Source organism: Mesoplodon mirus (genome assembly GCF_964341445.2).
Source record: "Mesoplodon mirus genome assembly, chromosome: 17".
In the NCBI taxonomy this organism is placed as follows: domain Eukaryota; kingdom Metazoa; phylum Chordata; class Mammalia; order Artiodactyla; family Ziphiidae; genus Mesoplodon; species Mesoplodon mirus.
The window spans coordinates 9,945,109-9,972,903 of NC_138993.1; the positions used below are offsets into that span (position 1 = coordinate 9,945,109).

At 37.9% G+C, this 27,795-nt stretch overlaps 1 protein-coding gene across 1 annotated transcript in view; it reads left to right on the top strand.

Annotated features, from left to right (window-relative positions):
• The first annotated feature begins 23,760 nt into the window (after nucleotides 1-23,760).
• RFC3 (replication factor C subunit 3) overlaps nucleotides 23,761-27,795 on the top strand; it is a 242,181-nt gene continuing 238,146 nt past the window's right edge. The window contains exon 1 of the mRNA XM_082602371.1: nucleotides 23,761-23,936. The gene's annotated coding sequence lies outside the window, so the exon portion shown is untranslated. The remainder of the gene's footprint in view (nucleotides 23,937-27,795) is intronic.

Consider the following 27,795-nt stretch of genomic DNA (forward strand, 5'->3'; position numbering starts at 1 on the left):
ATCAAATACTTTTGGATTCAAATAAAAAATGTGAAAAAAAATTAGAAATTTGGAAAAAAGTTATGAATATTAAAAGTTGTAAAATATCTATAAGAAAGGCTGGTCAATTTTTCCTCATTAAAAATATACCAAACACAACAACAACAAAATTCCTGGGCATTAGTTAGCTTGGTAGAGCAAAGACAATTATTTAAACAAAGTGTATTTAATGTTTATAACTGATGTTTTACAGTTGTATTCCCCAAGAGGGAATCGGCCTCTTTTCTGGAACCCTGATCACTGAGATGCATACTATCCTAATAGAGAAGACTTTTATAATAATAGTTCAAGGAGATCTTCAACTGCAGCAGGAATTTTCACTAATAATTAAGAAATTAATTGAAGCACATATGATCTACTGCTATGACTCTACTTATCACAGTGGACTATCAATTTTATCTTAAAATCACAGAATGCATTTTTTCCAATTTTATAAATATTAACTATATATGTTTTTCATTACAAATCATGTTATAATAAAAAACAGGTCAACCTTAATGTTTAACTTAAAACACAAAAAGTAATAGAGAACATGTAAATATGGCACCCTCTTCACTGTATGAGTGGGGCATGGCCCTCCACCCAGAATATTCTGTAAGAAGACTACTTACTTTAGTTTTTGGTCGAGCTCCAGTTGACATCTGGTTTGGCACACCATCAAGATTCTGAATGTTTCCAGTTTTATTTCCACAAATTCCTTCCTCCTGATGATTTTTCTAAAAGATTACTCTTCAGGTTTATAGAATTCTGTAGAAAAAAAATTTTAAACGAGTTTTTTCATGTACAAAGAATTATTCTCAGGCAATAATTCAAGTGAATTACTCAATAAAAATACATTTTTCAAAAACCTGAATGGTTTTGAAAGTTAACATAAAATGTGAGAATATTCCTAAATAGCAATAATGTTTCCAAAGACATTTATACTTAGGCTCAGTAAGATCAGCCCTAGTAAAGCCTGTGAACTTGTAAATATAAATTTATAAACTAAAAGTAATTTTATACTACCAAGGTAAAATATAGTACTATATTGGCATATTTTAAAACTTTTAAAAAAGCAAAACCAAAGGTATCTAAAAACTTGAAATAAGAGGTGGCTCATTCAAAGCCACAATATTCTTTTAAGCTTTAAGATCTCAATTTATATATTTTGTAATAGTAGGGAACAAATTATAAAATTTTATTTCTGAAGATTAGCTGTAGAAGTAAAATGAGTAAAGATGTTAGCATAAAGAGAATGCTAAACTTTTCAAATACAGTAAAAGTTCTTCTTCCAAAATGTTAAATTCTTATTGAAGTCATTGTTTTCACTAATTCTTCCCATCACTTGGAAGTCTGCCACGTCCCTCTATGTCCAAGTTCCTTATGTAAGTTACCTAGAAACCTATGCTGCAGTGTTCTGTCCTGGTTTATTCCTTCTGAAAAAAGGACCAAGGTTTTCAGAAGGAAAGGTTGGAAATGTGAATTTTTCATTTATCTAAAAATTCAGTCATTGCTCATCAGGTTGTTCTTTGGGGTGGGAAATAAAACATCTACAATATACAGCCTTACGTGTAAATCTAGCACTGCCAAATACTAGCTATATAACCTTGGACTTAATTTCCTCAAATCTAAATTTAATCACCTATAAAACAATACCTTCTGACTTCTACTGAACACTTCTTTGTGCTTGGGATATTTGGCCAATGGAATGTGAGTACAAAGGAACATGTCAAGTCTGAGCAGAAACTTCATATGTTCTGCTTGGAAATTATAGTTTTCTTACTCTTGATGCTTACAGAAATTCCACTATGGGGAAAAGAAATAAATATGATGATGAGAATACTGATGATATGGTGTGATAACAGGCACTACATTAATGAGTTTTACATATTTACATTTTGGGGAGAATCTCCTGATTTGATCTTTTAAACAGAAATTTACTAATTCAAAAATGTCTGAGAAGGGTTTGAAGGACCTAGAAGAGTGTGTACATATTCTGCCCTTGAAAAAAGACCGTGAAGGATCTAACAGGGTCTTGGCTTAATTCAAATGCACAGTGATTTTAAAAGGTATGAAAGTTATTAAACAGGAGGAGAAACAGTGGCAAATTAGACTATGTTGGACAGGCAGTCAGTGGTGCTGGCAATACAATGAGTGGGCCAGTGAGTTGACCAATGAATACTATACTCTTCGGACTACTGCTAATGTCCATTTCTGCTGGCTGGTGTAGACAGTTTGACCGGTGCCTAGAAGAACACCCACTGTGGGTTCATTTGTAAAATGAAGGTGATGCTAGCAGCTGTTTCAATAGGCTGCTGCCTACTACATGAAAGCCCCTTCCGTGCTACTGTAGCTCCTATTGTAACACAGCCTCGTCTTCTTTGGGAAGTTACGGACTGTATCTTATTTAGGAAAAACGAACCTTTGATGACAGAATGTTAAGCACAACATCCTGTGTATGATACTTTCACATGTATTCCCTCATTTTTTTCTTCTCAGTAACTGTGAGGGGGGTCCTGTTGGTTGAATTTTATAAAAGAATTCCTAAAGAGAACAAGTTGCTTGAGAAGGATCACATAGCAAATGAGAATATTAAGATCTCTTGATTCTTCTCAGTAACTTCTCTCTTCCCCCATATTTCTCTTTGTATCCTGGCCCAGCCCCACTTCCCCAACCTCTCCAGTCTAAATCTCAGCAAGGGTCTGTTCCATCATAGCCTTTGTTCAGCTGGTTAACAGGCTTGGGCTCCTTTTAGCCCTACTGAAGACAGACACCTGTGGAGGCAAGGAAATGGGGCTGAAACTGCAGGAAGGAATTGACCACTCAACCCAGCAGTTTTGTAGAGCTCCTGTGGCCCAGGTACAGCCACTTACAGCACTTAGTGAACATATGCTAAGGCACTTTATAATTTTGATGCTGTTATAATACAAATAATATCCTTTCATAAAATTACATTTTCTATATTCTGTTACTTGCATATAGTAATTCAATTGATTTTTTTGCTTAATTGATGTTGTTTCCATAAATATTTGTAAGCTTTCTGATTAACTTTATATATTTTGGGGGGGCTGTCTTTGTACTCTTACATCGGTGACTAATGGTAACTTTGTTTCTTTACCATTCCTCATTCTTTTCTATTATTTTCCTTATAAGTAGGCTCGGCCTCCAGTCAGAGGTGGTAGTATCCTTATTTTATTTCTGATTTTAAGGAGAATGCTTCCAGTGTTTCTCCATTTAACTGCAATGCTGACTGTACTGGGTTTTGTTTTTTCTTAATCAGGCAGTTCCATTCTTTGATCAAAATTTTTTATATGAAAGGATGTTGAATTTTACTGAATATATTTTCTCCATCTATTAAGATGATCAAATTTTTCTTATTTAATCTCTTAATTTATAAACTACATTAATTAATCTTATGCTAAACCAACCATGCATTTCTGTATTATATTATCAAAGTACCCTTCTAGTCTTTAAGATTATTTATGATAATGAAGATTGGAATTTGTCAAATGCCCTTTAAATAACTAGACTTATCAATGAACTACAGTAATAGATTCATAATTATTAAACTATCATTATATTCTTGAGATCAACTGTGCTTGGCTGTGGGAAGCAGTTCCTTTAACTCTTATTGATTTGGTGTTTTCTTTGGTCTTTTTGTACCCATTTTCATTTTTTGTCCTCTTAAGTTTTTGTGTCAAGAAGACATTAGTTTCATAAAATAAATACGGAAACTATGCCTCTTTATAAATAAGATGTAGAAATTTTATATTGCACGAGAATTATCCATTCTTTGAAAATCTCAAAGAACCCATAGGCAAAACTCTTTGACCCTTAGAGGGAGGTACTTTTTTGATAACTTTAAAATTTTCTCCTATTGGTTTATAGTCCATTTTTGTAAGTTACTCCTGAGTGAATTCTGACAATATATGTTCTATTACACTGCCTATTACATGAAGTTTTTCAAATTTATTAGCAGACGTATGTAGACTCTTGCACTTTGAAAATCATATTGTATCTGCTATTATAGCCCTCTTGTTCCTGTTCTATTTATATTGTCTAGTGGAAAGAGTCTAACCAAGGATTTAGGTTAGACAGACTCAAGGTAGATAAGCCAACTCACTTGTTAGATCTCAGCTTAATCACCACTGCTTCTGGGAAGCCTTTCATCACTCCTGGTAGATGTTTCTGTGAATTCCTATATTTCCTCTAGCAAAACATTTCTCTCACATTATTATTGTAGTTTGTTTAATGAGCAGCTTCTATGTTAAATTGTAAGCTCTAGGAGGGTAAAGAGGAGGTCTGTTTAATTTCCCACCAAGCACCTAGCACAGAGTGAGTATTCAATAAATCTATGTTGAATTAACAATTACTTTTTTCCATGCCCTTCTCTGCTTGTCTCTTTCATAAGATCATAGTTATAATGGACTTTTATAGCTACCATACCAAGAGGGCAGAAGAATGATTAAAAATGCCAGCTCTGGAGCTAGAGTACTGGGTTCAAAGCCAGGCTGTGCCACTCACTAGCTGTGTGACTATGAACAAATTATTTCACTTCTTTGTATTTCAGTTGCCTCACCTTTAAAACCAGAAATAAATAATGTTTTGTACTCACTAGATTGCAGGGAGTTTATATGTGTGAAACACTTAAAAGTGTGTCTGGTACATAGCAAGTTGTGAATTAATGTTAGCTATTGTTAAGTTAGTACATGACAGGTAAATGAATGGATAAAATAATAAATCTGTAAAAATAGAGAAAATACAATACTTGCTCCACCTCTGGTCTTCTCTGAGGATCAAGTGATGTGAGTTTTAAATAATGACAAGCATTTGAGGTGTTTTATTAAAATCATTACAAACGGGAAGCCCCAGTGGCCACAGGAAAAGAACTGTTTTATTCTTTGGAAAAAAGTGACAAGGGCAGAGAAATACTTAATTAGGTTTTGTTCCTTATTGGAATTTTTCTTTAATATTTTAGCCTTGACTACAATAAAACTACATTATTTTAACTACACAAGTTTAACAGTTTAATTTAATATTTTTGTAACTACAAAATAACTGAACAAGAATTTTTCCTGAGACATGATAGTTCTTTGGGAAATAATCTCTAACTTTTCAAATATCCGTTTTTCTGGGTCTTTATCCATTACTTACTTTTTATAGTTCACATTTTATTTAAATGTCTATTTATTTAATGTCTCTTCATTTGTTTTTCTTACATTGACAAGAAAATTTTTTTTTTTTTTTGCTGTACGCGGGCCTCTCACTGTTGTGGCCTCTCCCGTTGCGGAGCACAGGCTCCGGACGCACAGGCTCAGCGGCCATGGCTCACGGGCCCAGCCGCTCCGCGGCATATGGGATCCTCCCAGACCGGGGCACGAACCCGTATCCCCTGCATCGGCAGGCGGACTCTCAACCACTGCGCCACCAGGGAGGCCCCTGACAAGAAAATTTTTAAATGCTATCCTTGTAGTTATTCTCAAAGTTTGCTATGTATAGGTATTAGCCCTAGAATACTGAACTTCACTGATATAATAATCATTGAATATTTTCTGCTACATACAACCAAGCCATGACATAGGATTGCAAGAACCCAAATAATAAAATTCTCTTCCTAATCTTTGTTCGAATTTCATATAAAGAGAGCTTAGGAAAAAATTCCTAAGATAAGATATTTATGCTTATGCAAATACAGCAAAGAATGAGGTGGGTCATTGTTGTTGATTGTCCAAACCTGGAGAGACAAAGAGCAAATTCTTTTACCCATTCTGCTCTTTTTAGAAGAACACAAAAACAGAAATATATAAAGATAATCCTATTATTTAAACAATTCCAGGGACATTTCTAAAACTTAACATACACTATTCAAATTTTTACAAAATATTTTAAAGTATAACATGCCATTCTTTAATTTCCTCATTTGCGAAGAAGTATCTCACTAGTTAACTGACTTAGAAATTGAAGATCATTACATTTGATTTTTTGGAGGAAAGCACAATGTTTATAAAGAAACATCCATTTTTAAAAACACTTAAAATACTGGCTATTAATATCTAATTGCAACAACAGGTATAAATGATGTAACATCAATTTTGATCCCAAATATAAAGGGTCAAAGCCATGCATAGACTGAAAGTTGCCCTTGCCATTTATTTTTCAAGTAGTAGATTTGTTCTGTATCTCAAAAAAGAAACTTGTGTAATTAACTTTCAAGGAGCATTAAAAACACAAAGAAGAAATTTAAGCACACATGAAAATTTTCCCAGGCTGAGTAATTTGTATTGAATTTATTTTTTTCTTTTTTTTTTTTTTTTTTTTGCGGTACGCGGGCCTCTCACTGTTGTGGCCTCTCCCGTTGTGGAGCACAGGCTCAGCGGCCATGGCTCACGGACCCAGCCGCTCCGCGGCATGTGGGATCCTCCCGGACCGGGGCACGAACCCGTGTCCCCTGCATCGCAGGCGGACTCCCAACCACTGCGCCACCAGGGAAGCCCTGAATTTATTTTTGACAGTGTTTCTAATCTGTTCCTCCCATAACTGAGACTAATTAACTTATCCTGCTAAATCACCAAGAAAGGCATACTTGATTCCAGATCTATCTGAAAAATGAGAGACCTTCATTTTTCATATTCCTATAGCTAGACACAAGAGTCCCCTTCTCCATCACATTAATGATAACTACCATTTATTTAGTGCTGTGTAGTGAAAGCAGGCTGCTGACTAACTTCAGGTCCTGATTTCCATGCTTACTGTCATGTGACCTGAGCAAGTTACTTAAAGTCTCCATGTCTCTGCTGTCTCATTGGACTAAAATGGGAATGATAAGATCTACTCATAGAATTTATTACTTCCCATTTGATTTTTTGGCCCATATTTTACCCAGGATATTGTCACCGCTTCAGGATGCCAGTTCTAACTGCATTATATTCTCTATGAGAGCTATGACTATACTCTTTCTGATGGGTTAATTACTACAAAAGGTTACCAAAGACCCAACATGAACAGACTAAGAAGAAAGTTAGTGCCATACTAATTGAAGAACTCAAATGTCTCTTCTAAATCCTGTGATGTGATCCATTAAAGATAGATAAAGTGATAGAATAAAACATGAGATGTGTGAACACAGAATACTCACAATTATGTATAGTTCTACTTAACATAGTGACATACAAGACAAGCGTTTGTAGTCTCGTGGCTTTTTTTTTTTTCACCTGTACATAGTTGATTAAGTAACTGCATCTTTTCCCTGTACCCAATGGCTTCCTTAGGCAAAGTATCTTTGGAGCTAATCAATTTCCTGTCTCTTCTCATTCATTCATTCATATGCCAAGCACTGTCTAAGCACAGGGAAAACAAAAATAAATACAAGATATTTTCTTTAAGACCTCTAGTCTACAGAGAAAGGGTCATGTAGACATAATATTACAGGGATTTAAGCCAAAGTATCATATAAAATGATACGAAAACACAGACAAAAGAGCAAATAATTCTGCCTGGGGAAAAGGGAGAGTTCATAAACGAAATAACCTTTAAACTGAGTTTTGAAGTAAGAATAGTAGTATATCAGGGAAGGGAATCCCAAGGGCATGAAAGCACAAAAAGAATACAGCATGTTCAAAGAATAGTGAGGATTTTTATCTGACTCCATCTGTTGATGCCTAGAGGATAATGGCAGCACATGATGTATGAAAATTAAATGCGGTCCTCAGCTAAAAAGCTAAATATTAAGGAATTTGACTTTTCTCTGTAGGTACGGGAACCTTGCAGATTTTTGGTTTTGTGCTGTTGTATTTTACAACTGAGAATGTTAAGAAATAGAGGGAGCTGGCGTTAGGGAGAATCCTCAAGCAGAAAAGCAAAGACACAGCAGGCTTTTGAAGTGGCGGGGGTGTGGGGGTGTGTGGTGGGTGGCTGCCACACGGCAATGACTTAACACACTTTATAGCTGAGGCTGAAATTGGAGATAGGCTCAGGGCATAAGACGTGAGGGATGAAAAGCTGTTGCTGAAAGGGGGAAGATGGCGAAAGAGTAAAACGCGGAGATCACCTTCCTCCCCACAGATACAGCAGAAATACATCCACACGTGGAACAACTAAAGAACACCTACTGACGCTGGCAGAAGACCTCAGACCTCCCAAAAGGCAAGAAACTCCCCACGTACCTGGATAGGGCAAAGCGGAGAGATTCCCGCACGGAGGATCGGTGCCGACCGGCACTCACCAACACTCACCAGGCCGAGAGGCTTGTCTGCTCACCTGCCGGGGCAGGCGGGGGCTGGGAGCTGAGGCTCGGGCTTCGGTCGGAGCTCAGGGAGAGGACTGGGGTTGGCGGCGTGAACACAGCCTGAAGGGATTAGTGCACCACGGCTAGCTGGGAGGGAGTCCGGGAAAATGTCTGGACCTGCCGAAGAGGCAAGAGACTTTTTCTTGCCTCTTTGTTTCCTGGTGCGCGAGGAGAGCGGATTAAGAGCGCTGCTTAAAGGAGCTCCAGAGACGGTCGAGACCCGCGGATAACAGCGCGGACCTCAGAGACGGGCATGAGACGCTAAGGCTGCTGCTGCTGCCTCCAAGAAGCCTGTGTGCGAGCACAGGTCACCCTCCACACCTCCCTTCCGGGTAGCCTGTGCAGCCCGCCACTGCCGAGGTCCCGGGATCCAGAGACGGCTTCCCCGGGAGAGCGCACAGCGGGCTCGTGCAACGTCACGACGGCCTCTGCCGCTGCACGCTCGCCCCGCACTCCATGCCCCTCCCACCCCGCGGCCTGAGTGAGCCAGAGCCCCCGAATCAGCGGCTCCTTTAACCCCGTCCTGTCTGAGCGAAGAACAGACACCCTCCGGCAACCTACACGCAGAGGCGGGGCCAAATCCAAAGCTGAACTCCGGCAGCTGTGCGAACAAAGAAGAGAAAGGGAAATCTCTCCCAGCACCCTCAGGAGCAGCGGATTAAATCTCCACAATCAACTTGATATACCCTGCATCTGTGGAATACCTGAAGAGACAACGAATCATCCCAAATTGAGGGGGTGGACTTTGAGAACAAGATTTATTATTTTTTCCCCTTTTCCTCTTTTTGTGAGTATGGATGTGTATGCTTCTGTGTGAGATTTTGTCTGTATAGCTTTGCTTTCACCATTTGTCCTAGGGTTCTATCTGTCCCTTTTTTTTTTCTTACTTTTAAAAATAATTTTTTTCTTAATAATTATTTTTTTTATTTTAATAACTTTATTTTATTTTACCTTTATTTTATTTTCCTTTATCATCCTTCTTTCTTTCTACTTTTTCTCCCTTTTATTCTAAGCCGTGTGGATGAAAGGCTCTTGGTGCTGCAGCCAGGAGTCAGTGCTGTGCCTCTGAGGTGGGAGAGCCAACTTCAGGACACTGGTCCACAAGAGACCTCCCAGCTCCACGTAATATCAAATGGCGAAAATCTCCCAGACATCTCCATCTCAACACCAACACCCAGATTCACTCAACGACCAGCAAGCTCCAGTGCTGGACACCCTATGCCAAACAACTAGCAAGACAGGAAAACAACCCCACCCATTAGCAGAGAGGCTGCCTAAAACCATAATAAGTCCACAGACCCCCCAAAACACACCACCAGACGTGGACCTGCCCACCAGAAAGACAAGATCCAGCCTCATCCACCAGAACACAGGCACTAGTCCCCTCCACCAGGAAGCCTACACAACCCACTGAACCAACCTTAGCCACTGGGGACAGACACCAAAAACAACGGGAACTATGAACCTGCAGCCTGCAAAAAGGAGACCCCAAACACAGTAACATAAGCAAAATGAGAAGACAGAAAAACACACAGCAGGTGAAGGAGCAAGATAAAACCCCACCAGGGGCTTCCCTGGTGGCGCAGTGGTTGAGAGTCCGCCTGCCGATGCAGGGGACACGGGTTTGTGCCCCGGTCCGGGAAGATCCCACATGCCGCGGAGCGGCGGGGTCCGTGCGCCATGGCCGTTGAGCCTGCGCGTCCGGAGCCTGTGCTCCACAATGGGAGAGGCCACAGCAGTGAGAGGCCCGCGTACCGCAAAAACAACAACAACAACAACAACAACAACACCCACCAGACCTACCAAATGAAGAGGAAACAGGCAGGATACCTGGAAACGAATTCAGAGTAATGACAGTAAAGATGATCCAGAATCTTGGAAATAGAGAAAATGCAAGAAACATTTAAACAGGACCTACAAGAAGTAAAGTTGAAACAAGCGACGATGAACAACACAATAAATGAAATTAAAAATACTCTAGAAGGGATCAATAGCAGAATAACTGAGGCAGAAGAACGGATAAGTGAGGTGGAAGATAAAATAGTGGAAATAACTACTGCAGAGCAGAAGAAAGGAAAAAGAATGAAAAGAACAGAGGACAGTCTCAGAGACCTCTGGGACAACATTAAACGCACCAACATTCAAATTATAGGGGTTCCTGAAGAAGAAAAGAAAAAGAAAGGGACTGAGAAAATATTTGAAGAGATTATAGTTGAAAACTTCCCTAATATGGGAAAGGAAATGGTTAATCAAGTCCAGGAAGCACAGAGAGTCCCATACAGGATAAATACAAGGAGAAACACGCCAAGACACATATTAATCAAACTGACAAAAATTAACTACAAAGAAAACATATTAAAAGCAGCAAGGGAAAAACAACAAATAACACACAAGGGAATCCCCATAAGGTTAACAGCCGATCTTTCAGCAGAAACTCTGCAAGCCAGAAGGAACTGGCAGGACATATTTAAAGTGATGGAATGGAAAAAAATACAACCAAGATTACTCTACCCAGCAAGGATCTCATTCAGATTTGATGGAGAAATTAAAATGTTTACAAACAAGCAAAAGCCAAGAGAGTTCAGCACCAACAAACCAGCTTTACAACAAATGCTAAAGGATTTTCTCTAGGCAAAAAACACAAGAGAAGGAAAAGACGTATAATAACAAACCCAAAACAATTAAGAAAATGGGAATAGGAACATACATATCAATAATTACCTTAAATGTAAATGGATTAAATGCTCCCACCAAAAGACACAGACTGGCTGAATGGATACAAAAACAAGACCCATATATATGCTGTCTACAAGAGACCCACTTCAGACCTAGAGACACATACAGACTGAAAATGAGGAGATGGAAAAAGATATTCCTTGCAAATGGAAACCAAAAGAAAGCTGAAGTAGCAATTCTCATATCAGACAAAATAGACTTTAAAATAAAGACTATTAGAAGAGACAAAGAAGGACACTACATAATGATCAAGGGATCGATTCAAGAAGAAGATATAACAATTGTAAATATTTATGCACCCAACATAGGAGCACCTCAATACATAAGGCAAGTACTAACAGCCATAAAAGGGGAAATCGACAGTAACACATTCATAGTAGGGGATTTTAACACCCCACTTTCACCAATGGACAGATCATCCAAAATGAAAATAAATAAGGAAACACAAGCTTTAAATGATACATTAAACAAGATGGGCTTAATTGATATTTATAGGACATTCCATCCAAAAACAACAGAATACACATTTTTCTCAAGTGCTCATGGAACATTCTCCAGGATAGATCATATCTTGGGTCACAAATCAAGCCTTGATAAATTTAAGAAAATTCAAATTGTGTCAAGTATCTTTTCCGACCACAACACTATGAGACTAGATATCAATTACAGGAAAAGATCTGTAAAAAATACAAACACATGGAGGCTAAACAATACACTACTTAATAAGGAAGTGATCACTGAAGAAATCAAAGAGGAAATGGAAAAATACCTAGAAACAAATGACAATGGAGACTCGATGACCCAAAACCTGTGGGATGCAGCAAAAGCAGTTCTAAGAGGGAAGTTTATAGCAATGCAATCCTACCTTAAGAAACAGGAAACATCTCGAATAAACAACCTAACCTTGCACCTAAAGCAATTAGAGAAAGAAGAACAAAAAACCCCCAAAGTTAGCAGAAGGAAAGAAATCATAAAGATCAGATCAGAAATAAAAAGAAATGAAGGAAACAATAGCAAAGATCAATAAAACTAAAAGCTAGTTCTTTGAGAAGATAAACAAAATTGATAAACCATTAGTCAGACTCATCAAGAAAAAAAGGGAGAAGACTCAAATCAACAGAATTAGAAATGAAAAGGGAGAAGTAACTACTGACACTGCAGAAATACAAAGGATCATGAGAGATTACTACAAGCAACTCTATGCCAATAAAATGGACAACCTGGAAGAAATGGACAAATTCTTAGAAATGCACAACCTGCCAAGACTGAATCAGGAAGAAATAGAAAATATGAACAGACCAATCACAAGCACTGAAATTGAAACTGTGATTAAAAATCTTCCAACAAGCAAAACCCCAGGACCAGGTGGCTTCACAGGCGAATTCTATCAAACATTTAGAGAAGAGCTAACACCTATCCTTCTCAAACTCTTCCAAAATATAGCAGAGGGAGGAACACTCCCAAACTCATTCTACAAGGCCACCATCACCCTGATACCAAAACCAGACAAGGATGTCACAAAGAAAGAAAACTACAGGCCAACATCACTGATGAACATAGATGCAAAAATCCTCAACAAAATACTAGCAAACAGAATCCAACAGCACATTAAAAGGATCATACACCATGATCAAGTGGGGTTCATTCCAGGAATGCAAGGATTCTTCAATATATGCAAATTAATCAAGGTGATACACCATATTAACAAATTGAAGGAGAAAAACCATATGGTCATCTCAATAGATGCAGAGAAAGCTTTTGACAAAATTCAACACACATTTATTATAAAAACCCTCCAGAAAGTAGGCATAGAGGGAACTTTCCTCAACATAATAAAGGCTATATATGATAAACCCACAGCCAACATCGTCCTCGATGGTGTAAAACTGAAAGCATTTCCACTAAGATCAGGAACAAGACAAGGTTGCCCACTCTCACCACTCTTATTCAACATAGTTTTGGAAGTTTTAGCCACAGCAATCAGAGAAGAAAAGGAAATAAAAGGAATCCAAATCGGAAAAGAAGAAAAGTGTCACTGTTTGCAGATGACATGATACTCTACATAGAGAATCCTAAAGAAGCTACCAGAAAACTACTAGAGCTACTCAACGAATCTGGTAAAGTAGCAGGATACAAAATTAATGCACAGAAATCTCTGGCATTCCTATACACTAATGATGAAAAATCTGAAAGTGAAATCAAGAAAACATTCCCATTTACCACTGCAACAAAAAGAATAAAATATCTAGGAATAAACCTACCTAAGGAGACAAAAGACCTGTATGCAAAAAATTATAAGACACTGATGAAAGAAATTAAAGAGGATACAAATAGATGCAGAGATATACCATGTTCTTGGATTGGAAGAATCAACATTGTGAAAATGACTGTACTACCCAAAGCAATCTACAGATTCAATGCAATCCCTATCAAACTACCACTGGCATTTTTCACAGAACTAGAACAAAAAATTTCACAGTTTGTATGGAAACACAAAAGACCCCGAATAGCCAAAGCAATCTTGAGAACGAAAAATGGAGCTGGAGGAATCAGGCTCCCTGACTTCAGACTATACTAAAAAGCTACAGTAATCAAGGCGGTATGGTACTGGCACAAAAACAGAAATATAGATCAATGGAACAGGATAGCAAGCCCAGAGATAAACCCACGCACATATGGTCACCTTATCTTTGATAAAGGAGGCAGGAATATACAGTGGAGAAAGGACAGCCTCTTCAATAAGTGGTGCTGGGAAAACTGGACAGGTACATGTAAAAGTATGAGATTAGAACACTCCCTAACACCATACACAAAAATAAGCTCCAAATGGATTAAAGTCCTAAATGTAAGGCCAGAAACTATCAAACTCTTAGAGGAAAACATAGGCAGAACACTCTATGACATATATCACAGCAAGATCCTTTTGGACCCACCTCCTAGAGAAATGGAAATAGAAACAAAAATAAACAAATGGGACCTAATGACACTTCAAAGCTTTTGCACAGCAAAGGAGACCATAAACAAGACCACAAGACAACTCTCAGAATGGGAGAAAATATTTGCAAATGAAGCAACTGACAAAGGATTAATCTCCAAAATTTACAAGAGCTCATGCAGCTCAATAACAAAAAAAACCAAACAACCCAATCCAAAAATGGGCAGAAGACCTAAACAGACATTTCTCCAAAGAAGATATACAGACTGCCAACAAACACATGAAAGAATGCTCAACATCATTAATCATTAGAGAAATGCAAACCAAAACTACAATGAGATATCATCTCACACCAGTCAGAATGGCCATAATCAAAAAATCTCGAAACAATAAATGCTGGAGGGGGTGTGGAGAAAAGGGAACACTCTTGCAGTGCTGGTAGGAATGTGAATTGGTACAGCCACTATGGAGAATAGTATGGAGGTTCCTTAAAAAGCTAAAAATAGAACTACCATATGACCCAGCAATCCCACTACTGGGCATATACCCTGAGAAAACCATAATTCAAAAAGGGTCATGTACCAAAATGTTCATTGCAGCTCTATTTACAATAGCCAGGACATGGAAACAACCTAAGTGTCCATCATCGGATGAATGGATAAAGAAGATGTGGCACATATATACAGTGGAATATTACTCAACCATAAAAAGGAACGAAACTGAGTTATTTGTAGTGAGGTGGATGGACCTACAGTCTGTCATACAGAGTGAAGTAAGTCAGAAAGAGAAAAACAAATACCGTATGTTAACACATATATATGGAATCTAAAAAAAAAGAAAATCGTCAGAAAAACCTAGGGGCAAGACAGGAATAAAGATGCAGACCTACTAGAGAATGGATCTGAGGATATGGGGAGGGGGAAGAGATAAACTTAAAGGGGAAAGCCAGTTAAAAGGGTACTGGGATCCCAACAAAAAGAATCTTAGTGGGGTGAAATCAGATGCCGACGACTAAGTATTGGTTGAAGTCATAAGTATTGGTTGAAGCCCTAATTGGTCACTCGGGAAAAAGGACAATCTTTGGGTATTGTAGTTGGAGATTCCAGGCCAAGGAATCTAAAGAGCTTTCTTTAAATATCAAAGTCCCAAGAATGCCAGCTGCAGATTGTCACAGCAGTGGCCATGTAAACCTGAGTTTTCTTCTCCAGTCCTTTTAATACTGGTCCAGCCCTGGAAGGTCAGACACTGCAGTGAGCAGACTGCATGAGGAAGCAGTAGTGGGAGATAGGAAATCAAAAGGGAATCCAAACACTGCAAGCCTCTCAGCCTGAAACAGTTTCAACAGTGAGGATAAGCTTCAAATAAGGTAAGACTATGGAGTTGTGAGATTATGCATGGTCTGGAGGTTCTGAATAGTTAAGTGACACGTCTTGTGCCCAAAGGTGACCAGAGAATGTTTTTGTTTTTTTAAGAATGATTGGAAAAGCTATGAGGCCCACCCTAGAAATCATTAAAAAGGTGGAGAAGAAATAGTCCATTGAATAGACTTGAAGGTAAGCAGTAAGAAAAAATAAAGCTTTCTATTCAACCTATAAAGTTGTTGCCATTCAGTAAAAGATTACATTTGGTAAATAAAATTAACTTATGTTGACATAGATTGAAAAAGGTTAGGAAGTACATGGTTAGATCACATGTGAATTTAAACTATAGCCCTGTTTACAACTGCAAAGTCTGATGTCAATCAAACCTTCAAACTCCTGAGCCAACTTCACCTGTTCCATGGAGAAGTCATCCTGATCCGACTATAAGGACTGATAGAAATGGTGCGTAGAAAACTCTAAGCACATACTAAGCCCTTAAAAAATGATGGCTCTTCTTATCATGCCCTTCTTTGCCATTACAGTTGAGAGAGACCACCTCACATTTGATCATAAGGTATTTCCCATTGGGTGAGTGTCTTTTTTTCTCCAACTAATGTCAAAGTTCATCAGAATACTGGTTAGAACTTTGTATCTAGAATTCTTCAATAATAATTGATGACTGATCAGTAAGTAGAAACAAGAAGAGTTAGGACATCACAATTGGAACAATAGGAATGCTTTGGGGTAGGCAAGGGAAAGCCAATAAGCAACACTGAAATGGCACCTTTTGTTAGCCAACTTTTCACTTTTTCTAATCTCAAATTTATTATCAATCGAATGTCTCTTTATTTTATGACCTGGAGTCTCCTACCATTAAACATCAGGCCCTTAAAGATTATTTTATTTTGTGGTATCAGACTTTTGGAATAAGACTATCTTCTTTGGAATGGCCTCAAGCTCAATGAGAGCCATATGACTTAACTGAATAATAACACTTCTGCATGTGTAAAGTTGCCTCCAAGCAGTATAAGAATATTCTGCACAAAGCAAGGAAAATAGTTGAAGAAGTAAGACAGAAGCGAAGGCTATTTTCTCTTTGGATTTAAATGTAATTCTACAGGTAGACTTTTGAATTCAACATTTTGAAAAGGTCTCTTGTTTTTCAATTACTTAATTTAGTCATGTAATCTCTGTATTAACGATGTTTGAAACTGGATGTTTTATGTTTTTTTCATACCTGTATTTTGTGATCATGTACAATATTATGCAGGAGAAAAAGAATATTTTCTTTTCTAATATATATGTACACAGAATTCACTGTTGAAACTTTGTTAAAAATGGTTATAGAACAAATGTACATGCTCTTCGGATATATTTACCTTCTTAATCTAGTCACTAAGTGCCTACTACAAGCACCATGAAGGTAGGATTTGGGTCTGTTTTAACATTATTTTATAAAAACTTAATTTTCTTCTATTATTCCATAAGCTATGGCCCTCTACCATGCAAACCATTCATTACAAATGAAGCATTAACCCCAAAGATAGATAGTAAACTTAAAATGAACTGTTTTCTTGATGAGAGAAGACATCATCCTTTTCTCATCTAATAACTTTTCCAAATTCCGGACAAAATATAAGGAGAAGCAAAAATGAGTTTTCATTATTGTATATAAATCTGAATGACTAGCCAAAAATTTTTTTAAAGTAATAAAAGAACTGGCAATTTTAGCCCCAAGTCTTCCTTTTAGTGTTGATATTGCTGACTTAAAAGTAGTGTAGGGGCTTCCCTGGTGGCGCGGTGGTTGAGAATCTGCCTGCTAATGCGGGGGACACGGGTTCGAGCCCTGGTCTGGGAGGATCCCACATGCCACGGAGCAACTGGGCCCGTGAGCCACAACTACTGAGCCTGCACGCCTGGACCTGTGCTCCGCAACAGGGGAGGCCGCAACAGTGAGAGGCCCGTGCACGGCGATGAAGAGTGGCCCCCGCTTGCCACAACTAGAGAAAGCCCTCGCACAGAAACGAAGACCCGGCACAGCCAAAAATAAATAAATTAATTAATAAACTCCTACCCCCAACACCTAAAAAAAAAAAAAAAAAAAAATTAAAAAAAAAAAAGTAGTGTAGGACAGATGATTAAATATTTAATCATGATAATGATTAAATACTGATGATTTAAAAGCAATTTAGGAAGAGTTACATGAATTTTTGAACTATAACAATTTCGAATTAATACACTTATGTAAAAGATAAGTTGCATTTTAAGTTTTATCACAGAAAATCTCAGGCAATCAATTAAGGATACAATCTTTTTTAGAAATTTAAAATTAAAGCTTCAAGAACTAGATAAACGAGAAAATGCCAATTTATTATTTTGATGTTTAAAATAACTCAATTGTATGGTAAAAGGATAAGACAAAGGTGTTCTCCAAAGTGTGTGTGTGTGTGTGGGGTAGTTCTTAGAATATATGAGTTATTTTGTACTAATGTCAACTTTACTTTGAACATATAAAACTTATATTCTTTTTCGTATCACAAAAACTGAAGTAAATATGTTCCATCCCTCAAAATGACTATTTGTGTTTTAGGAATAAAGGGAATTTTGCACTCTAATTTATGGCTTCTTATTTCTCTACAATAACCCCATTCAGGGAAATGAAGGGCACATTTGTTTTACTGATCCCATCTAAGCACATTATAAAAGGCAAGATGACTGCAGAAAATCTATACTTAAACTATTGGAATGTAACAGGGCTGAGAAACCCCTTATAGAACACACAGAGGTCAGATCTGACACTCCAGCTTGACCTCATCGGGATCTGGAATAAGAGCATTTAGTGATTTTTAAGACATTAATAGAGCAGGGTTATGGGAAAGCTACTCTATATTTGACATTTCATTTTTTTGTGTGCATGTAAGTGAATTGAATGTATGACTGTTCCAAAAGAAATACAAATAAGTTTACCCAATTATAGAATAGATACAATTAAAAAATGCAAACCCCAGTGATAAATGAGAGAACTGCAAACTCAAACATGGAAAACAAAATGGTGCAGCAAGATAGAAATGGTGAATAAGATGGCTAAACCATATTGCCATTACTTCTTTGCACATGTATTTTTAAAGCAAGGAAATTAGGAAATTTAATCAGTGTGACATAATTTGGATCATTTTATGGTCAGTACTATGAGAATTTTTTTTAATCTGTTCCAAGCTACATTTGTTTATTTTCTTTTCTAATATATATACATAGAATTCACTGTTAAAACGTTGTTAAAAAAGGTTATAGAACAAATGTACATGCTCTTCGGATATATTTACCTTCTTAATCTAGTCACTAAGTGCCTACTATAAGCACCATGAAGGTAGGATTTGGGTCTGTTTTAACATTATTTTTTATAAAAACTTAACTTTCTTCCATTATTCCATAAGCTATGGCCCTCTACCATGCAAACTATTCATTACAAATGAAGCATTAACCCCAAAGATAGATAGTAAACTAAAATGAACTGTTTTCTTTTTTTTCTTTTTTTTTTTTTTTTGCGGTATGCGGGCCTCTCACTGTTGTGGCCTCCCCCGTTGCGGAGCACAGGCTCCGGATGCGCAGGCCCAGCGGCCATGGCTCACGGGCCCAGCCGCTCCGCGGCATATGGGATCCTCCCAGACCGGGGCACGAACCCGTATCCCCTGCATCGGCAGGCGGACTCTCAACCACTGCGCCACCAGGGAGGCCCTGAACTGTTTTCTTGATGAGAGAAGACATCATCCTTTTCTCATCTAATAACTTTTCCAAATTCCGGACAAAATATAAGGAGAAGCAAAAATGAGTTTTCATTATTGTATATAAATCTGAATATGACTAGCCAAAAAAAATTTTTTTAAGTAATAAAAGAACTGGAAATTTTAGCCCCAAGTCTTCCTTTGAATGTTGATATTGCTGACTTAAATGCAGTGTAGGATAGATGATTAAATATTTAATCATGAAAATGATTAGATACTGATGATTTAAAAGCAATTTAGGAAGAGATACATGAAATTATTTTGAACTATAACAATTTCAAATTAATACACTTACGTAAAAGAGTACTACCTTTATTAGCATCATTGAGATTCTCAGATTAAGGACTTTCATTTCTGCCAATGATGGACTTAAAAAAAAAAAATCAGACCCACCCTTTAAACTGTGAACTAGAAAAGCTGAGTAAAAATACAAAAAGGATCTTTTTGATGGCATCTTGAGAGGACAAGATCCTGAAAAGAAGGTGCAGAGAAGTCTGCCCAGTCTGTTCAACTCTGTTTTTCCCCTTGACCCATTTGCCAATTTGGAAGCTGTTCCAGAGGCTGAGAAGTCACTCAGAAATTGGCAACTAAGAAGCAGGGAAGCCAAGAAGAGCTTTTCAGGAGTCCCATGGCTCTGAGAAAATAAAAATTGGACTTCAGGGGCAACTAGGGAAGAAGAGCCTTTGAAAACACCTCAGGATTTTAGTTGGGACAGAAAAAGGGCCACTCCAGGAGTAAGAATGAACCTGAAATAGACTAGACCTAACAGAATGAAAACCATATAGGCTAAGGTGTTCTGCTCTGACCCTAGTTTCCTAACAGAAGGAAAAGTTAAATCCTTTATGGAAGTAAAAAACATCACTAAGAGCTTAATATTTTTCATAAACAAAGACAGGATTCCATTAAGAATTTCTGGGCATACCAGGAAACAGGAATAAGAAAAAGGCAACAGAAACAAGATCCACAGATGACCTAAATATTGGAGTTATTAGGCACAGACTTCAGAATTTCACTAGAGAACTAGAATCTATAAAGAAGAATCAAACACAAATTCTAGAGCTGAAAAATACAATTCAACAAACTGAAAATTTAATTAAAAATTATATTCATACTAAAATAAAATAAATAAAAATTAAAAACTCATTTATAATAAAATAATGAAATACTTAAGAATAAATTTATATGTTTGTATGCTGAAAATTACAAAGACAATTAAAAACCAAAATAAATAAAGAGATGAAGAGATATGCCATGATCACAGACTGGAAAATTCAATATTCTTAAAATGTCAATTCCTCCTGAACTGATCAATAGATTCAACAGAATTCCAACCAAAATCCCAGCAGGCTTTTTCAGAAATTGAAATGCCAATTCTAAAATTTATATTAAAATGCAAAAAACTCAGAATGGCCAAGACGGTATTGAGAAAAAAGAAAGTTGGATAAGTTAGCATATGGATATACATATACTTATCAATGGAACTGAATAGAGATTCAGAAAATCAGCTGATTTTCGACCAAGGTGCAAAGGTAATCCAGTGGAGGAAAGGAGAATCTTTTCAACAAATGCTGCTGGAATAACTGAATTCTTACTTTGAAAAATAACAGTATCAACTCCTACTGTTATACCATACAGAAAAATTAACCTTCAATGGATCATAAGCCTAAATATAATATACTGTGAATATTAAAAAGATAGTAAGAGGAGTTTATTTACAGCTTTATGCTAGGGAACTTTAACATTTGGACAATATGTACAAATTCCTAGAAAAATACAATGTACAAAAACTTTTCTTCAAAAGACATTAAGAAAATGAAAGGCCACAAACTGGGAGAAAAATATTCACAACACACATTTTGACCAAAAAACACGTATACAGGGGAAGGGGAAATGGAGAGGTATTATTCAAAGGGTACAAAGTTGGCTAGACAAAAATCACTAAGTGTTAGAGATCTACTGTACAGCATAGTCCCTACAGTTAACAATGCTCATTGTATAAAAATTTGCTAAGAGGGTAGAGCTTATGTTAAGTGTTTTTATTGCAAAATAATAATAAATAATGAAGGCAGGAGGAAACTTTTGGAGGTGATGGATATGTTTATGACATATGTTGTGGTGACAGTTTTGTGGGTGTATACTTAACTCCAAACTCATCAAGTTGTATACATAAATATGTACAGCTTTTGTTTGTCAATCATACCTCAATAAAGAAAAATGGTGTGTACTTAATATGTAAATAACTCCTACAACTCAATTATTAGGAAACAAACTCAATTTTAAAAATGGGCAAAAGTTTTGAACATACTTCACAAAAATGAAATATCACTATATACCCAACTCAAATGGCTAAAACTAAAGACAGACAATACCAACTGTTGCCATCTGACAGAAAAACCAATCACCCTTTTAAACTAGAGGAAAGCCAATTAAAGACGCTGATGCAAGTAGACTAGATGGTGAGAAGATGAGAGAATTCTTGGCTAAGCTCACAATTCTTTTTCCAATAAAGGATGAGGCAAAGTCATTGGTTGAGGAGGAAATTGGTGATTCCAAGAGGGAACACAAAGAATGCAGTAACTGGTTTAAAGAGACCAAAATGACTACAGAAAAGAGTAGGATAACTGGACTGTGGGAAAGACCATTTGGGTGAGAGCACTTTAGTCCACCCAGTTGTTAAGCTGCTGGGTGTAAGCACAGAAAAGATAAATGCATGAGTTCATTTATGATCTGGGTTTTGCCAGGCAAGTAGTAGAACTCAGGGACAAAGAGTTGAGGGGATTTGCAGGGAAGTGACTTTAATATCACTATTTGTGAATATATACAAATAGAAATAATTAAGTAAATAAATAATTCTTCACACTGTGACGCACTATTCTAGTGTAAGTTACTAGTATAATGGTGGCAAAACTAAGCACTCCCTCAATTTAAAGTTGGTCGTATATGAGCTACAGGGAAGACAGGAATGTACAGAAAGTTAAAATAAGCAGCTAAATGCAATATATCCAAAACTGAGCCATCTAATGATGAACTTACTCCCTATTCTACACATTCAGTTTGACGTCTAAAATCTATACTTCCTCACCGTCTTCCTAATCAGGCTTTCCGCATCTATTACAGCTTTAGCTCTGACCTTTTCTTTCATGTGCTTCCTAATATCTTCCATCACTTCCCACGCCCCCATCTTGTCTCCTGCTCACACTATTTGTGATCAGTCTTCAATGATCCTTCGATATTGCCCACTTTAAAAAAAATTTTTTTTTGTTTTTCACATAAACATAATACAATGGCACGCTTCAACCGGCAGCAGCATTCTTTATAACACCTACTACCAAAACCATCAAAAAGTTTCATCCAAAAACTGTAAAATGCCCTTATTTGGCTACACCAGACAATCTAACTTTCTTGTATTCCCCAGTCCCCCTCTGTTTCTCTCAGTATAACTGCTCAAAAATCTCTATTCCTCTCGCTCTGGCTTGCACAAGTCCTTAGTTTTTATGTAGGCCGCAGGCTGGACAAAACTCTGAAATACAAAGATAAAAGTCTCTACCAAGGCTGAAGAAATTTTTTGGGAGAATTGAGTACCTTGCAGCTGCCACTTTTAGAATTAGTCTAAAATTAAAACTGGGCGGGTACAGTTTCACACAGATTTTATTTTTCCAACCTATTTGGTGGTTTCCATGCTGCATCTAAAAACAAAACACCGTCAGTGCACTCTCACGAGTTTACTACGGTCCGCCTTTAAAAGTGGTTTGCCTCTATCTTGTAAAAATGGAAAAGAGGCAGAATTTTCCTTTCAAACGCTTTGCACAAGCGGCCTTTAGTTAAAATTTGAGAAAGACCAAGTTCACACTATAAAACACAGAACATAAAATGTTTCCGACAAAAACGGAAAAATAAAGCTAATTTACTCCTCAAATTCTTGAGAAGCGCTGCTAAAAAGCCAAAAGACAGCTTCTTTACATAATTAAAAAGCGTCTTTAGGTTCCACACGAGCAGTGTATTTGCCTGCCTTCCCTTTTCCTAGTGACACCCCTACCGCCTCAGGACTGATGCTTAAAGACACAGTGGATGGATCGAGCCGGTTCAGGAAAAAATTTAGAGGGCAAGACTGGGTCCATCCCAACACGGGAACCGCGCCCAGCAGGCATCTGGATCGCTTAGTACTCAAGAGGGAAAATACAGCTCGAGTTTTTACCTCATATACCATTAATTTTCCACAAAGATTTCCAGAAACCTGATTCACAGCCAGAAACCCAAACCCTGTGGGCGGGAAGCGGAAAAAAAACTCAAAACAACCTACTACGCCACCACTACCGCCTTGCAGGGCCAGCAAACGTGCACAGACAGACGTACGCGCCAGCGGCGCCTACGTCCTCACAATGCGCAAGCGCACGGCGAGGCCCCGCCCCTCCGCGCCTCCGGCGAGGCGCGCGCACCAGAAACCAGCCCCCGCTGGCGCCGCCCGGGGCTTCCGCCCCATGACCCGAAGGTCGCCGTTCGGTTCCGGTTCTAGCCCCGCCCTCACGCGGGAACCCTCTAGAAGTCTTAATATCCGGGACCAGAGGCTGGCGCCAGCGCGCATTTCCGGCGACGGACACGAAGGAAAGGATCCGGTGACGCCTCTTCCCGTCTCACTTGCCGCCCAGGCTCCGGCTCTCGGTGCGGCAGCGCCATCTGGTGCCGAGTCCCTCACTGCCCGCAGAGGGGGCGCGCGCTTTTCTTTCGGAACCTTCCAGAGAAAACGGGGCCCGGGTTTTCGTCTCTCCCGCCCTCGGGAAGGAGAGCCCGAGTCTCCGCCCTGCCGAGTTCCCGCGTTGGAGGTACTTTGCAGGACTTTGAAGCGGAAGCTGCTTGTATGTGTTCGCTATAAATAGCCAAGATGGAGAGGAAACTGAGTTCTTTCTCTAGTTTTAAGTACAGAAAAACAAAACAAAACGGTTTTTTTGTTTGTTTCCTCATGCCTTATTCGTGAGGTCCTCTCAGTCATCCCCTCAGCCATGAATTCCTTAATCTGTCGAGACATGGGTCCACCATTTCTCTCTTGGATGGGAAGATGGCACAGGCTCTGTGGCTTAGATTGGTCTCTGCTGTAAGAGCTTTTGTTTCCTTTCGCTTATTAAAGCAGTGTTGTAAAAAAAACATGCAGCGTATGTGTTTGGAGCCAGTGACGAAGCGGGGAATTTAGTGGATAGTTTGCCTTAAAAACAGGCTAAGATTTAGGAAAGGTAGCCTCAGGGACACTCAGGATGAATATAGATTTGGTTGCATGGCATATTTCTATTAGACTAACCAGAGAAGAAAAGTCATTTCTCCCAAGTCAGCAAAGTCAACGTAAATTCTCCCTGGATGATGGATTTTTGCTGGAAAGCCTCGATTTTCCTGGAAGGCTGAAGCCCTGATGATATTAGGTAGCTAGCATTGGATTGTTCTTAACTGCTTTAACTGAGTATCAGAGTACTAGTGAAAGTTAATGAAGTAAGTTTCCTTTAGACTTAAGCGCCTACTGACTTGACCGTTCCACGGGGCGTTTCTCCTACAGTGGTGGTTCTCAAACGTGAGCACGCATCAGACGTCCCTGGAAAACTTAGTAAAACAGATTGGGCTTAATCCGAAGTTTTTAATTTGGAAGGTCAGAGGGTAGAGGTGTATAATTATAGCTATGGTAAGCTCTCTGCTGATGCTTAAGTTGTTGGTACTAGGATCACACGTGCAATAATTTAGAGTTCAGGATTGCTTTGTCAATAATGCTCTTGCGGTTGGTTACTAATGATAGGGAAGATGGAGAAATCCATTGTTGGGAAGTTATAAACCGAGGATTAAAACCAGATAGTTCTGCATAAATGAATATTCACACATTAAAGCGACTACTACACATAAACGTGTTCTGTATATTATCATGTGATAGAGGGTGCTGTGACACCAGGTATACTAAATATTTCAATTATTTTGCTGTAATTTCTGTCCTTCACATTAGCTGTTAAAAGGCAGTAAAAGGGAGATGACTAGACTTAAGGACAGAATTGTTATAACCTAACATTCTCATTTTGCTTTTTGGTAGACACCAGGCTTTTCCGAAGTCCTTTTGCATCTCCCCAAATTCCTTTGTTTCTCCAAATCCTCTACTAACCGCACTCCACCTACACCGTACCATTTACAGATGTACACAGTGTTTTCATTTGAAAAAATAGTCATCTCATCTGTAAAAATGGCTTACTTAATCTTTTCTTCAGGCCTTTTCTCTTAGGTTAATTCTGTCAAATCCTGACTATGGCACTGCATTTATTGACAGTGAAAAAAGTGCACTGCACACTAGAAGTTTTATCCTTGCACCTAATTGAAATACAGATATTTTGGGATAGGTTTGGTATGTTCATAACTGAAATTATTCCTAAAACTGGTAAAAAAAAAGTTTAGAATGTTTGCTTTGATGTAACTGACCTTATTATAAAAAAATAAGTGATATACCCTTGATTTGTAAATTAATATATCTAAAGATCAATGAAGACAACTGAAATGCTGCTTTTGCAATAATTCAGTAAAGTTTCTATGAGTGAAAAGCAATTTTGATAATGTCATTGAAGTGAGTAAAGGAATGAATTCATTGTGAACTTTGAGGAGTGAATCCATATTCTCTAAAATTTAAGTAATTTATCACAAAATTACATCAGATCAATGAGATGGTACCTTATATGATTTTATAAAATTAGATATTAATCAATTTCTGTATATTTTAGGTTCATCCACTAGATTGTTCATTTCTAGCCCTGTGTCAGACACTGGGTTCCCTAAATCAGTTGTTGTGTTCTAAAGCAGATTCATGGGCTTTGAGAGTCCTCCTTAAGGAAGAATGCAAAGCTCATTGTTTGCACTTACATACGAATGAGCCCAATTTTGTAGACCAATTATTGCTAACAACTAAAGCCTTCTTAGAAGTAACCTACTGAATGAGTTATTCAGCCTTACTAGATTTGATATTCATAGACTAAAATTATTGCATTACCACAAATAACTGAGGATTCTAATTCAGTACTCTATTGAGCTTTGTGGTTCCACCAACTCCTGACAAACTCTTGCTGTATATGAACACGTGCAGGCGGTTGGAATTCCCATAATGCTCAAGGTTACTTTCATGCCAGTGTATCATCAGTGTTATATTTGAGATGTTAACTATTCTTAATTATTGCTGTTCTTCCACATTGCCTTTTAAAAATTATGTGAGGTTTTATATTTATGAATTTTTATACTTTTGTAATTGCCAGTTATCATTTGGCTGCAATTTTCTACTTCTCAGTTTTTAAAAGTCATTATTATTCTGTTCACTGGACTTCAGTTTTTTCTTTTCCCTTCTAACATGAATGAATCTCCATTAGAAAAAAAATGGTTGAGAACACCTAAAACCATGATAGTACCCTAAGAATCTGAGTACTTTGTATCTGAGTAATTATAAACAGTTTAAACCAAGGTAAGAAAGGCATATGCTTTGTGTTTCATTTTAAATGAAACTTGTTACAAATCCCCTCATGATGAACGGAGGTGTTATGTAAAACACACTACTCATTAGAAATGCTACCTGTTTTATTTTGGGGAGCATTATTAAACAACCCTACTTTGTTGACTAAATGTAGTTAGTAATTTATGATATTTATTTATTATGGCTATTAACATCACCACTTATCTTGGCTAATTTTGTCCTTAAGCATTATGTGAGATGATGTAGTTTACTTTCAATCAAGGATTGGTGGAGTTTGATACAGTAATTAGATTAGAACTCCAGTGTCAGATTTGCTTTCAAATGTATTTTCTATTCATTAATTTTGGATTCCATTTGCTTACTTTTTAACCTTCCCTCCTATTTTCTAAAAACGTAATTTGTAAATGGATATGTAGTGAACATCTGTGGAAAGAAGTATTTCTCCGAGGAGAAATTTCAAAATAAGTTGATTCAGCTCTTATAGTGTCTTAACTCTTTAACTGTTATAGACATCTTTTTTTTTTTTTTGGCTGAGCGGCTTGTGAGATCTTAGTTCCCCAACCGGGGATTGAAACTGGGCCCTGGCAGTGAACATGCCAACTCCTAACCACTGGACCACCAGGGAATTCCCTAGACATCTTTTTTTTTTTTTTTTTGCGGTACGCGGGCCTCTCACTGTTGTGGCCTCTCCCGTTGCGGAGCACAGGCTCCGGACGCGCAGGCTCAGTGGCCATGGCTCACGGGCCTAGCTGCTCTGCGGCATGTGAGATCTTCCCAGACCAGGGCACGAACCCGTGTCCCCTGCATCGGCAGGTGGACTCTCAACCACTGCGCCACCAGGGAAGCCCCTAGACATCTTTTTATCAGTGTTATTTTTGCTACAATCAATGGACTTATTAATACTTTTCGTTTTAGCCTAACAATACTGGTATTCACATTTTGACTTGGTATTTGCATCAATTTTTCTGTTTTTTTTGTACACTGACAGTATATAATGTTTTTGTCAGTCACTGGCAGTTGAATCTCTATAGCCTTAATACTGCCTTTTTATGGTGTTGGAGATACTGTTCTCAGACTTTCTGATCTGTTGGCTTGTTATGCTTTAAATCTCATTCAAACTGCCTGTCATTTCTGTTAAGTTATTCTTTGGAAGTAAGTTTGAATTAATCCGCTGTATTCATTTTAATGGCTCTTCTCGCCAGTGGTAA